The 14205-nt window shown below is 39.2% G+C and overlaps 1 protein-coding gene across 2 annotated transcripts in view; it reads left to right on the forward strand.

The window, feature by feature from the left end:
- The window catches only part of TPK1 (thiamin pyrophosphokinase 1), a 293667-nt gene that overhangs the window by 387 nt on the left and 279075 nt on the right, over positions 1-14205 (forward strand). The gene's annotated exons all lie outside the window — the stretch shown is intronic.

A 14205-nucleotide genomic window follows, 5' to 3' on the forward strand; every position in this document is an offset into this window, starting at 1 on the left:
GCCCCGGGGGAACGTGGCTCTCGGCGAGGGGAAACCACCCTGTGGGCTTGGTTTCCTCTTTGTGCTTTTGGCTCCAGAAATGCTGAGCATCCTGCCTCGGCGCTCTGCCCTAGGGCCGCTGCACGCACCCACTTGCTTCCTCAGTTCTACCAGGCAAAGCTTTCCTTGGGTTTCTTTTGGGGGTTCCTTGGGTTTTCCCAAGCTGTCCTTGACTGTTGGTTTTGTGGAGTCTTTTTGAGACCCGTGCGGTGAGCGTTACTAATACATATCATTAACGACATCATCTCTATCAAAGGATAGAGCAGCTGCAATAAGCACAGACTCATCTGTGTAGCTTGTACTCAGTAGGCAGCTCTTCTTTGCTATGTGTTTGCAATATCTAATTCAGTAGAGCCCAATTTGTTATTCGGTGGTACCATTGTAAACAATAAATATTTTTATCTTTCAGTAATGTGATCATAAAACTGCATAAAAATCATTTTGGTATAGTAGCGGAATTCTGACTTACACTGCTCTTTTCTGCTTTCCTGGTACTCAGACTTAAGCTGCCGCGGTGAGAGGTACACATTGATATCTGTTCATTAGTAAGGCCAGGAGGAAGGGAAGAGTTCAATAGCATGAACACTTTTAACAATTCAATACACTTTTACATCTAGCATTTTAAAAGCATGTTTAAACTCTTTCCAGCATTGTCTTTAATTCATATTTTGCTCTAACATTTAAAAACTTTGGGGTGTGTTCAAAGCTAGTAACAGGTAAAGCTGCACTCAAGTTATTCCTGACAGAAATGTGTATTTGGCTCTGCATACATGTGTGCGTATTTTGAGATGCATCATTGCTTTAGATAGAAAGAGGAAATGAACATGGAGATGGCATTTTAATGGGTTGACTTTGATTCATTGCAGTGTGGTATCCTCTTGTATGAAATGAGAAATAACTATTTGTGAAGTATATATCGAAGTGAGAAAAAAGTCCCTTAAGAATTTATCCCTGAGGAAGAACAGGCATCATTCTAAGGTAGTTGCTTTTGATAGGTATTTGCATGATGTTAGGGCTGCCACATATCCTGCTTTTTCAGGATAACTCATGACTTTCTTGAACCAGAGGCTTCAGTGAGGTGTCAGGAAGGCAGATTGTTCTAAAGAAATAATTGTTGCAACTATACGAATTGACTTGTTTGTGCAGGGTAGTGTGTCTATGAAATGCATAGTGGTACTTCATCTGGAGCCTCATCATTGTTATGAACATTCATTACCAATGTTTACAATTGGTTTAGCCTGCTTAAAGTATGCAAGGTTGAGCAGATTCATTTAACAAATCCACATTTTAAAATATGGTATCCCAGTTGGGGAGCTTATAAATAAAAGTTTTCAAAATTGGGTGGGGTAAATGAGGCTCCCAAATTCTTCTTGAGGAAGTACCAGTAGTTCCTTCATCAGTTTGCTTCAATAGGATAAGTATCTAAGTATCCTGATAGTATAAAGCTAATCTGTGTAGACCGTGATACTTGGAAGCTAGACCTGGGGTTGCGAAATAGACCCTTCAAGGAAGTAGTCTTGGTGCGAAGGCTGACAACGTTCAAGAAGCTTTTGGACAACTTCAGACAAATATAGTGTAAATTTTGGGGTTGTCTTGTGCAGGTACAGGAATTGGACTTGATCATCCTTGTGGGTCCCTTCCAACTCAAGACCTTCTATGTTTCTATGACATTGTCCCCTTGCCTTTAATGACAAACATATAGCAGTGTGTATTGTGTTTCTGGTTGCTTTCTAAAGCCCTGTGTAAACACAGTGCCACATTATGGTAGGGAGAATTTGGAAGATTTGTCTGCTATGTTTGGAAGTTATTAGTTACTTTATTTTTGTTTTTGAAGTTGTTCAGAAATTATGGTGATATTTATTTAGAATAGAGCAAAACACATGTTTTGGACCCTAGTATTACTTACCTGAACTAGAATTTTCAGGACCATGTTTGCCTTGGTAATTTCAGTCAGTGTAGTTAGAGTAAGTTCTTAGATTGTACATCTCCCGATATGGCATCTGATTGAAGTCCAAGTAGAAGATATTTGAATACTGCTGTGCTAACTAATATGGTCCTGGACTTTTAACATTGTTAAGTCAAGCAGCTGGAAGAGAGTTGAAAATCACTGTGCTACAGACAGAACGCTGTGCAGTGGGCTTCAGAATTATGTTAATTAGCTAAACGTAGTTTAGAATGGGTAACAAGGCAGAGTTTAATGTGGGATTGAGCTCTAAATTTAATTATTACATACTGAAACAAATTTATTTTTATTGCTTCATGAAACAAAACCGTTAAAAAGCTCATGGAAGTTCACCCTGAGGTCCTGTATGCTGCTGTGAAAGGGTCGGGCAGAAGCCTCACAGGGTGAAGCTGTGATGCAGCTGTTGTAGAAAGCTCATTATAATGTCACATGATGGCCTGTGAATCATAACAAGAGTAGCTTTGTTTGTTTTGGAGCATCCTTTGATAAACTAGACATTTCCCTCCTGCCTCTTATACCCCTTTTTTGCACTACCATTGCCTCCTGCTGCTTGTCCCAGGCTGGGCTGCAGGCATTTCTGCAGAGGGACAAGTGTTCCTAATTTATTATTTTAATACCATGAACTTTAGGATGTTAGTATGCTATGCTTATGATTGCTTAAGAGTAGAATTACTGGAGCATTCTCTAATAAGGTTGCCCCTGAATACCACTTGAGACTTGTAAAAGGACAGAGCTTACTAGCTGTGTTTCCTTATAGGGAACATTTTACATTGTGTGGCATATTACAGCCTGATTCTCACTCATCTCCAGAAATGATTAATGATTCTTTGCCTTGCACAGTCCTTGAAGTGCGGCTCTCTACTGGTTTTATCAAGTTGAGTGATGGAGAAGGACCATACGTTTCTCAGTTTATAATTCAACAGCTCCCAATACGAGTGTCTTGTCTTGTTGAGGTGGAGGGATGGCAAAGTAGCAGCAAATCTGGTCCTTCTGCTCTCTTCTGTGCCTTGCAGAGGGTTTGCTGAACCTGATGTTCCTGTGACTAACAGGTTCCCCCCTGCCCCCCCTCCTCCACGCCCCAAGTCTTGTGACCACATGCATCCCTGAACTATGCTGCGTTGACAGCTAGTAGTTAAGAGTCCGCTGAGAAGTTTTGCTAGCTTCATCTCACTAAAGCGAGGTCATCTACGTGTTACAAGAAACAGAGCCACAACAAATAGGACAAAGACTGCTTCAGAATTCTGTGGAAATATATAGTTGTCTCTTTGTGCAAAGGGATGATAAAATTCTGCATTGAATTTAAAGCAAAGAGAACAAGAAGAAGCAACAATGTGTTGTGAATGCTCTACTATCATTCTGCGAGCTTGATCGTCTCTTGCTTTACCATATGTCTTCTCTGGAAATGTTACTGACTGTGAACAAGTCACCTCAGAAAGGATTATATCACTATGTTCCTTTTTAAATGCCCTGGGCTTGAACTTCTTCCTTAATGTTCCCTTTTCTCTGACACTAGGGACTGCAAGTTATTTTTAAGACATCAACATGTTTTCCATTCACTGAATGACATCCAGCTTGATGTAAGTGCCAGTAACTGTCTATATGCCCCTTCACCAGAGCTCTGCATGGTCTCTACGATGCATCATCTTGCAGTGTAATATACAAAATTGTGTGGTAGAAATCACGACAGTCATGAGGTTAGGAAATGATAGTTTCTGTTAGCTGTTGAACAGGAAAGGGATATGGGAAGGGGTAGAGTCCTAGGCTGTTGGATAGCCCTGTAGTTTAACAGGATTTCGCAACTGCAGTTGGGTCAGACCAGTGATGTTTTCAGTGAATCAGATGGTACAAAAGCTGTGATTGAGTTCACCCAAGTGAAAAAAAATCTTAGCAGGGGTGTCAGTCCTTTAAGACTACTTCACTGGTTCCTCAGTGAAATTATCAAGCACTTCTGTATGGCTGTTACATTCTGCTATCTTTTTAAGTGAAACACATTTAAAATGCTTTTTCTTTATGTGAGTGTTGCTGACCTGCTCCTGCTTTTCATTTCATATAAGTAGTAACACCATTCATTTAGTCGAGTTGCTTGTTTCTGAAGTAGATGTAAACAGTCAGCCTTGGAGCCTGCTGGTGCTAATCTGCTGTGCTAGGTCAGCAGTTGTTCTGTAAGCATTATTGTATAGATTACTTATAGGTGCACTTATAAGTGAAGTATTACAGATGGCATTTAGCAGACATAATCATTGTTAACCTCACCACTTTCTGTTAGATCTTTGCTTCTAGAGACTGATAGCTTTTGAAGTTCTTGGATTTATTTTTTTATTAAATGCTTTGTATGCATTTGTGTTATTTGGAATGCGGAAACCATCTTTTACCATTTGAGCTAACAGGAAAATGAACATACATTTACTTATTTTTGTACACACACACACAGAGCCTTCTTTTGAAATAAGTTGACATTGAAGCTGGTTGCTGTTTGTGTAGATGATAGATTCTTATCTTGTTCAGTGTCAGTGTACTGATAGTTCTGTGTCTTGGGGTCACTAATAGGGCATAGCTGACCCTCTGTTGGATGGGAATATAATGATAGAGGAGACTAGGGCAATATTAAACTCCCTCCCCCCAAGAAAACAAAACCTCTCACACAAAAAAGAAACTCCTCTCAAAAGCACCAGAGAATAAGAGCAATAAAAGTGTTACGGGAACTTCTGAGACAAAAACTTAATTTCATTACTGCTTGCACAGGTAGTAAAAAACTTGGATAAATCCCTTTTGGAAGGTCTTGTTATTTTCCACCAGTTGAGGCTTTAAATAGCAGTTTACACTAGTTTCTGTGAGGAGTCACTTAGGTGTAGCAGATTGATCCTCAAAGCCAGGAAGTACACTAACTGGCTCCTGTAGTCTCTTTTTTTCTTTTATTTTTTTCCTTTTCTACTGTGGTTTAACATCAGATAAAGAAGTGGGAGATACACTTATTCCAGACATCAAAAAGTTCATGATGTTTGTATCCTATTAAATGTGTGCAGGACTGCTGGAAACCATTTAAACTTGTTAGTGTTCAAAGAGAAAATATTAAACTTGAGAAGGCACAAAAAGTCAAGGAAAATAGTGGGCATTCACATTTTTTTCTTTCTTTGCTGCATTTTGCTTGCGTGTCTCTGGTCAGCTCTTAAGATACTTTAGCAGTTTCACAGCAGCTTTAACACGATGTTATATCACAGATCGCTCTGTGCGTGCGTGTGTGTGTGTATGTATGTAAAAGCTAGTTTTACTTTCTGGAAGCAGAAAGCAAAAGAGACTTTTTCCTGTTTGGAAAGCTCATCCAAGTCTGATTTATGGAGAAGTTGAATAAGAAGCAAAGAAATGAGGCAGTTTATTTACACAAGAGAAAACATAATACATAGAGGTTTTAGAATTTTCAAGATCCAAAGTAACAACTCCCTGGCATACTTGTGGATTTGCTTTAGATTTGAACATCCTGAGACATTAATCATAGCTTAATCTATGTAGAAAATAGCAGCATGAAGAATAAAACCTAAAATCAAAGCCTTAAAAAGGAAAAAGACAAATAGCCTAAAACTCCCAAGAAACAAACCACCTGAAAATAAGTAAAAGGGCTAGCAGCTTCTCTTCATAAGTCAGTTGTCAGCAGCTTTCGCTTGTCGTGAGTTTTAGTTTTGGATGTAGCCTAAGGGATTAGGGAAGTAACTAGCTAGAAGTTTAACAAATCTGTTTCTGTGTGACATAGTAAAAATATTCTATGCTGTTCTCAAAGCCCTGTTTTTGAAAACTGTGGGTAAAAGGAGAGGAGGGGCGATGTTCCCCTCTTCCTGAAGAAAAACCCAGACCAAAAACCAACGCACAAACAAGAAAACCCAGCGGCCTAGTAGAAAATCTTACGCAGTAAAAAGTATAGTAAATCAACAGGAGAGGCCTCTGATATGCACCTGCTTATTGGTACATTACAGAACATTCCCCATCTCTGATATCTACAGAGAGAGGGGAATTTGTAGTGTGTCTGGCAAGATAAACTAATCTGATGTACTGCCAAATAATTTCAAGATTGAAAAGAATTGACTGTTTCTGTCCCTTCCGCCAAAATGGCTATACCTGATCACAGCAAAGGTTAACCAATTTTTAAGTTTTTGGCTTACTTCTTTCTGTAAATTATAGCTGTGCTGGATTACATGTAAGTAATTTATGGAAACAGGTTCTCCTTTCCATCCAACTCTGACCTTAAACAGGAATATGATTAACAGTGTTTGAGTAATACTGTCTGTGTGTAATTAAAAGAGAATTGAGAATTTAAAGTTGCTACAGGAACATTCAGTTAGTTAAATTTTACATAGAGAGTACACATAGTAGATTTTGGATTGCTTTTAAATTAAAGCTATTGCTGTTACATCCAGTTGTAGTTCAAGCTGCTGTAAGGCTTTTCATGTCATTTCCTAGCTTAGAATTTTATTTTGAATGGCAGTCAAATTTTTTTCAGCTCTAGTGCTGATTCTTTGTAGCTTATGTTGATGGATTGTCTGCCAGCTTTCCTGTCTGGCAGGACAGGAGCTGAAGGGACACATGTGTTTGTCAGGCCAATTGGAATAAATGGGAAGCTGGCCAGTGAATTCAGCAGGAGCAGAGCCTGTCCCCTCACACTTTTGCAGCTATTATTCCTGGTGTGAGTTCTGTTTGGAGTTGTTTGGTTTGTTGGGTTTTTTTGTTGTTGTTTTTTTTTCTTCCTATAGCTATGCTATTCTATTCTATTCTATTCTATTCTATTCTATTCTATTCTATTCTATTCCTGTTCCGGTCTAGTCTAGTCTCTCTGATAAGCATTGTTCCTGGGCAACACAACAATGAAAGTAGTTCAGAAATATTTATACATACAGTCTTTGACCAAATTGTTCAGTGGCTTTGGTGGTAAATATTGTGTCTGACACAAAGTTAGTTCTGCTGCAAGAGGAAAATATGTTGATGCTACAAAGTACTGGGGCCTCAAGTTGGTCATCTAGGAAAGCTTTGACTTCTGTGACAGTGTCAATAAGAATGTCTGTGGACTTGCTTGATGGAGGCACAGCAAAGGCTGTCAGGAGAGGTGATCTTGGTTTGCCAAAACATACCTCACAGTTATATATACTGTATCCTATAATCATTTGGGTTGGAAGGTATTTTAAAGATCAATCAGTTCCACCTCCTGCCCCCGCCATGGGCAGAGACATCTACAAGATTAGGTTGCTCAAAGCCTGGCCTTGAACACCTCCAGGAATGGTACATCCATAGCTTCTCTGGGCAGCCTGTTCCAATGCCTCACCACCCAGTAAAAATTTTCTTCCTAATATCTAATCTAAATCTACCCTCTTTCAGCTTAATACATGCTTATATAAGCATGTATGTTTCTATGGCAGAAAGGAACTGGTAATTACGTTGATTAAATCTTTGTGTATTTATATATATGTGTGGGATTTCTTTGCTTTTATATTCACAGCTGTTTTAGCTGTGGCAAGCAAAGCATTGCTGTATTATCCAGACATAAACATAGACTGAAGATCCAGTTGCTCAGGGGCGAGTCAAAAGGATGCAGTTGTTGAGCAGCTAATGTGACTTAAATCACTTGAAACTTCCCTGAAGTTAACTTGTGTCACAGAGCAGCTGTGAAAATACAGAGTGGATCTCTAGGTGCTCCATTTTGAGACTTTACACCCTTGGTAGGTATTATGAATGGGGGAAATCCTGAAGCCTGAGGTGAGGTTTGTACTAAAGAATCATAGAATCATAGACTAACCAGGTTGGAAGAGACCCACCGGATCATCGAGTCCAACCATTCCTACCAAACACTAAACCATGCCCCTTAGCACCTCGTCCACCTGTGCCTTAAACACCTCCAGGGAAGGTGACTCAACCACCTCCCTGGGCAGCCTCTGCCAGGGACCAATGACCCTTTCTGTGAAAAATTTTTTCCTAATGTCCAGCCTAAATCTCCCCTGGTGGAGCTTGAGGCCATTCCCTCTCATCCTGTCCCCTGTCACTTGGGAGAAGAGCCCAGCACCCTCCTCTCTACAACCTGTCTTCAGGTAGTTGTAGAGGGCAATGAGGTCTCCCCTCAGCCTCCTCTTCTCCAGGCTAAACAACCCCAGCTCTCTCAGCCACTCCTCGTAAGACCTGTTCTCCAGCCCCCTCACCAGCTTTCTTGCTCTTGTCTGGACTCGCTCCTGAGCCTCAACATCCTTCTTGTGGTGAGGGGCCTAGAACTGAACACAGTATTCAAGGTGCCATCTCACCAGTGCCGAGTACAGAGGGAGAATAACCTCCCTGGACGAGTTTGACCTCTGGACCAATAATGCTTGCAAATTATCAAGATCTTTGTCTGCTTAAAATATAACTGAAAGCATCTAATGCAGTTGCTTTAAAACAGGCAATAATTTCACTTCAAGAAATGAGTGCTCTACAAGCTGCCCAGGGTAAAACACAGCCTTGCCAGTGTCCTCTGTGTCCCTGTGTTGAGCAGTTTCATTGCCCAGTTTATAGTTATGTTTAATAATCATCTAAGCAGCGTTTTGTTTTGTTAATCCAAAAGGAAGAAATGTTAAAGAGAGCAGCTTGAGTCAAGGAGCTGAAGATCTGCAGCTTGGACACTTGGAGTTCCAAAGGAAGTATTATCGTGACTTAGCTACAACAAGAATAGCTTTTGGGCAGTGTGTGACTACCTTGTTTCATAATGAGATGACCTGGGCATACTGGAGGTGATAAAGCTCTGCTATGAAAGCATCTCTCTGTGTATTGCTATTTCCTGCTACAAATGGGAAATTTACCTTTCAAGCTCCTTAAAGTGGAGCTCAGTTTCTATTTTACTTCAAAATAAAATAAAATAAAAAAGTTAAAAAGGGAGCAATATTGAGATAACTCTTGTTAACAGCAACTTAGTGTTCGGCTTTCTTGACTTTTGACAGCAGCGTTCTTGAGAGGTCACCGCAACAAGACTTTGCTTCAAGCTGATCCAATAACTTTGACTGGATTCGAAGTAAAATGAAGGGTGTTGTCTGCAGTCCCATATTTTTAGGGTGGCAGCATATTCCTGCTGTTATTGAGAGTGCCTTCCTATTAGCTCTTCTTTCTTTGCCCAGAATCCACTTTGGGAATGACATTTAGTAGTGTATGTGCAGGGAAATATAATCACTGATATTAGATGTTCTTCTTTGAGCTGACTTGTAAGACTTTCACTTGGAAACTCAATTTCTATGTTCTCTGTGTCTCTACTCAGATGACTGTTCTTATGTACTGGTCAGTAGTAGGGCTGCTGCTATATTAATGTAACTCATAGTTAATAAGGATTTTTGTCGCTTGAGCCTGTGGAAGAACTTCTGTCTGAGTCTGCTATTGTGTCATAAGTTAAATTTTTGTGCCAACAAACCTCTTTAAGCCAGTAGGAAACTAGATCTATTATGTAATGTTTTGCTTTATCTTCCATGACCGTTATTGTTTTATTCTGTTTTGTTTTTCCTCACACCCACAGCTGCTATAGTTGTGTTGTCAAAGCCCCACTTGTAAGGCCTGTACACAGTGTCGCAGTTGTGCCTTGGGAGGAGCAACAACAATGCTAGAGGAATATAAAATCCCTTCTTTTAGAGAACTCTACACCTCCTCAAGGAGTGTTTTCTGACAGGGATGTGGGCAGTGTGTTGCAATACGGACATGTTCCACATGTCTCCTTTCACTGCAGTGGGCTATTTTTCCTGCTGATGGAGTGCAAAGTCTGTGTGAAATTATTAGTCAGTGTCTGGCTTCCCCAGAGAGGACAGGGAGTGGTAAGAGCTGGGTTGTGGCCTTGTGGTACCACTCAGTGGAGATGGCCATATGGTGTGGGAGAAGGGATGCTTAAAAGGGGTGTCACAACAGATGTTTGATAGCAAACTTGCTGCCAAAAGCTTTAAGTGCCATGTAGTTCCAGTAAGTTAGTGTTAGAGCTGTCCCAGGAGTTAGTTAGGGAGGAATGCTGTTTCGATAACACATAGTTTAATTTATTATTTGCGTTGGTATTGCAGTAGCTATATTTTGTCAGGCAGACAAAAGCAAAACAGGACCCAGAGGTTGGACACCGGAGCCAAACAAATTCATACTTGAATTAGGTACAGTTTTTTAACGTGAGAAAGTATAACCAACCATTTGAACATTGTACCTGGAGAAAAGTGGGTTCTTCATCAGTGTAAATCAGTTGCAAGTCATATTGAAACAAGAATGAATTCTGGCCATCCTTTATATGAAAGGCTAAGCTAGATTGTCACAGTGATCATTTCTGGCCTCTGAATCTATAAATCTGCAACAGTTCACCACAGGAGAGACTTCATTTCCTTACTATTTGAGTAGAGAGGACAGACCTGTGGGAAGAAGAAGGGACTGGTATATCCTGGGGTAGTGCAGCATGGAGTAATCAAGTGGCTAGTCTCATGTTATGGAGGAGGTCTTTGAGAACTGGTAACAGATTTCTGATGCAATATAGAAATTCAGAGGACTGTACTTCCCCTTACATTTTAAGCATGTGCTGTGTTTTTTAAATAAAAAAAAAAAAGCCCTACCCAAACCTGTAGTTATACTTTCTACTGCAGTGAGACTGTTCTACGCAGTGTGCTGAATTTACTGCTGGTTACTGTGAACTATCAAATGCTTTAAAATTATTTCCGTAGATCTCCCACAAGGAGGAAGAAAAGACTTTAATTTAGACAGCAGAGCAAATAGGTATGCTGAACTTACACAACATTATGCCAAACTGTTCTGTTTCTCACCCAGATTTACATTTGCTGAGTATATTTGCTGAAATAAAGAGTCAGTTTCCTTTGAGAACAAAGTTGGAACTGAATAAATGTAAGGCTTCAGAGTACTAACAAAGGGACTGAACTGTAAAATAATGCAGTTATCCAACCCAAATAATGTAAATTAGAACAACAGAGAGGGAATCTAAATTTAGGGATACATAGGAAGAGATTGTAATGTTTTGTTAGAGTTTATAATGTAATTTTGTAGTCTGATCTTTTGCTGTTTAATATTCCATTTTATTTTTTTTTCCCGCAATGGCAAATACATACGAAAAATGCACATCCTCTTATGGTAAAAACAGTAGGCAAAACAAATTTTGTTGCTTTTCTCAAGTGGAGGAGCCTATCAAAAGAGGAAAATTTAGGAAAGAAAGCCTGCTGTTCTATTCAGTGGAAGAACCTTTGCAGCTGACAGTCTATTTATACAGAAGAATTGTCCCATTCATAGCTTCCTGAAGAGCATATATGACAGACCTTGGAAATAGACACTAGTTATGTTGCAGATGACTAAGAAATAAATTTCAACTGCAGCAAAGATGGCTTAAGTTAGGTAGGAGAGGAAAGAAGTGTGAGTAGCAGAAGGAAACGCTGGAATGCATTATTTGAGAGTATTTAGTTGTCCCTGTCACTGGGAGCCATTCCTTTTTAAAGGATAGATGAACAGGAATTATCTAGAGACCTGTTTCTACTTAGGGGCAGGGGAATGGGTTAGATGTACAAAACTTAGATGTACAAAAGTGTAGGAGTTGTGTATTTAAGAATCGTATATGTAGAATCAGAGAGAGCTTCCTGTATGTATATCAGACACTTGAGGACGGGCTGTTTCTGCAGACGTTCTCACTCAGGTAATTATCCTAACTGCACCTGGGCTATTCAAACAAGCAGGACCTAGTCTTGTGGCTTGAAGTTTTCATTCTGTAAATTACTGATGCTTTCTTCTGCAGTAGAGTAATGATATTTATCCAAACAGGATTTTTAGCAAAATCACAGATGACATCGAAAGTACACAAGTATATGAAAAGGGGTATGAGGAGTGAAGCTGCATAAGTTCCAAAACAAAGAGTGAAAACTGCATGTAGCGACTGCTGCGTATTTGCCAGACAGTGAAATCTATCTCTGTGACTTAATTTCATCTGTTTCCGTGCTGCTGCTAATTGGTATTTGAATTTCTAGAAGTTTCAGAGAGATTACCTTGAAAAAAATGTGAACATTACAAGTTCTCTTATCCTGTTTATTTTTACAGATGATCTTTTGCATAGAGAAGAAACAGAAGTGTTTTCTAGAGACTGACAGGAGTTTTCTAGGCATCTACTTTATCTTGGTGTCCAAAAGGAACCTTAGATTTTGAGAAAGAAAGCTTCTTTGAGAAAATGGCTCCAATTTTTTTTTTCCAAAAACTGAGAACATGGGTTTCTAAGGGAAAAAAGCAAAAAAACCCAAAACAAAATATGCACCTACAAAGAGTTTCTTTATTGTATAATCCACTTCATACTGACAGTATTAATTTATTTACTTTTCGTGCATGTCGCTGTAGAGACAAACCCTGTTGCCATTGTAATTTAAACAGTCATTATTACCTCCATTGAGAAAGCATGCTTAAAATTACAGGATTCCTGGTGATTTGAGGAACATTAGTTATGGAGTCTGTGTGCAATATGTTCATCTGCTGTGTTGACAAATGGCTGAGGTGAACATCCACTCTTTTTTCAGCTTTAAAAATCAGAATGGGTGGCAGCATTGTCAAAACATGTCAGCACTTGAACAGTGGTATGCAACAAACCACTGGCTCCACAACACATTTTGGCACACAAATTTGGGCCTTGAAACAAATTATATACTTACTATACAACTGGTTTAATTTGGTTGTTTGGATTCTTTTAGTTGCTGTCTACTTAAAGTTTGAGCTACTATCCTAGAAGACTGTAATACTTTGGAAAAGGCATTGAGGTTTTTTTTTTTGATATTTCACATCCAGAAACATCTATGCTTATATTGTGAATTATACTTAACCCTCTGCGCATTTAATTTATTTTGATGGTCCTGGATAGGCGTGTCAAATACCAGTGCTTGCTACTTCATAACAATTGCGTAATAGAAATAAAAGACATCAAGATGGTAACGGGAGGAGAGGAGGCAGAGGAGGAAACTGGGGAAGAGTATATTGTGGACTGCTATGTCATAGGTTGCTGAATAGTCTGGAGTACCAAAAGCTATAGATGATTTCCTTAGGGAAGGAATAGAAGTTTTGAGTCTAGTAGCTTTTCTGCTACCGTTTTCACAATAGACACTGACTATAGAAGATACAGAAGGTAATGTCAAAAAAACCCAGGAAAGAAATGGAGCAGGGTGCAGGATTAAATACGAGTAGCTTCTAAATGGTATGATGGATGCTGAAAGACAGTCTTTTTTTATTTAGAGAGGACAACACTCTGCCTGAGAGGACAAAGACGACCTTTTTTTCTTCAGGGGCATAAAACTAGTTTTCTTAATTATTCCTGACATTTTCTTATTCAAGCTATGAGCTTCTTTAGAGGATAGAAGTAAATATGCAGTCTCCTGTGAGAGTGGAACATGAACGGAATGAGTTTAAGGTTTGAAATGTGCTATCGTTGGCACCAAATTCTAAAATGATATTGTCAGACTTCCAGAATAAGACAGTGGGGAACAGTGTAAAATACCTAGGGTATGTTATAGAGGCAGATACAGTAAGCTTCTCTGAATATAATATAGAAAACTCTACATTAGGAAGGCAGTTACATGCAGCTTTATACTTCTGAAGTTTAGGTTTAAGTAGAAGTTTTAACTTTGAATGTATAGTTTCTTTGTTATTTTAGCACTCTCATGTCCTCATGGGACATCTGTGGTAGAACAGGTAAATAACAAAATGCTATTCCTGCTTTGAACACTTTAAAATGTCATCTTACACAGAGGACCCCCTGGCTGAACCTAGCACTTCTGTGGAGTCCTACTCAGCATGGAAGTGCCTAGAGCCTGTGCAGAGTTGGAGCTTACAGCACTGGCAGCCAAAAAACCCAGCAGCTAAAAAAGTGTAGGTCTTTGCCAAAGAGGTATTGTGCAGATAATTACATTTATACAGGAATTCAAAGATAGCTAGACATGTGTTGTTTAGAAAACACTCTGATTCTCTTCTTATGATGTTCTGCAAACCTGATAATTCATTCTAGTTTTTGACATCTGAGTGTTTTACAACATTTTGTATGTGTTAAGGAGGTTTTGACCTGACACTCTGAATGTTTATTCAAGTTCATTGTTTCTCAGCTGTTATGTACAAAGTTGTATTTTTTTCTTTATAACTGCTAAATTTATTTTTTCCTGTAATCATTAATATTGCTGTTTATTCCACTATTATGCAGGTGTCTCTGGGAAAGGCTCTTGTGTGCA

The sequence above is a fragment of the Phaenicophaeus curvirostris genome, chromosome 6 (assembly GCF_032191515.1).
Source record: "Phaenicophaeus curvirostris isolate KB17595 chromosome 6, BPBGC_Pcur_1.0, whole genome shotgun sequence".
Taxonomy (NCBI): domain Eukaryota; kingdom Metazoa; phylum Chordata; class Aves; order Cuculiformes; family Cuculidae; genus Phaenicophaeus; species Phaenicophaeus curvirostris.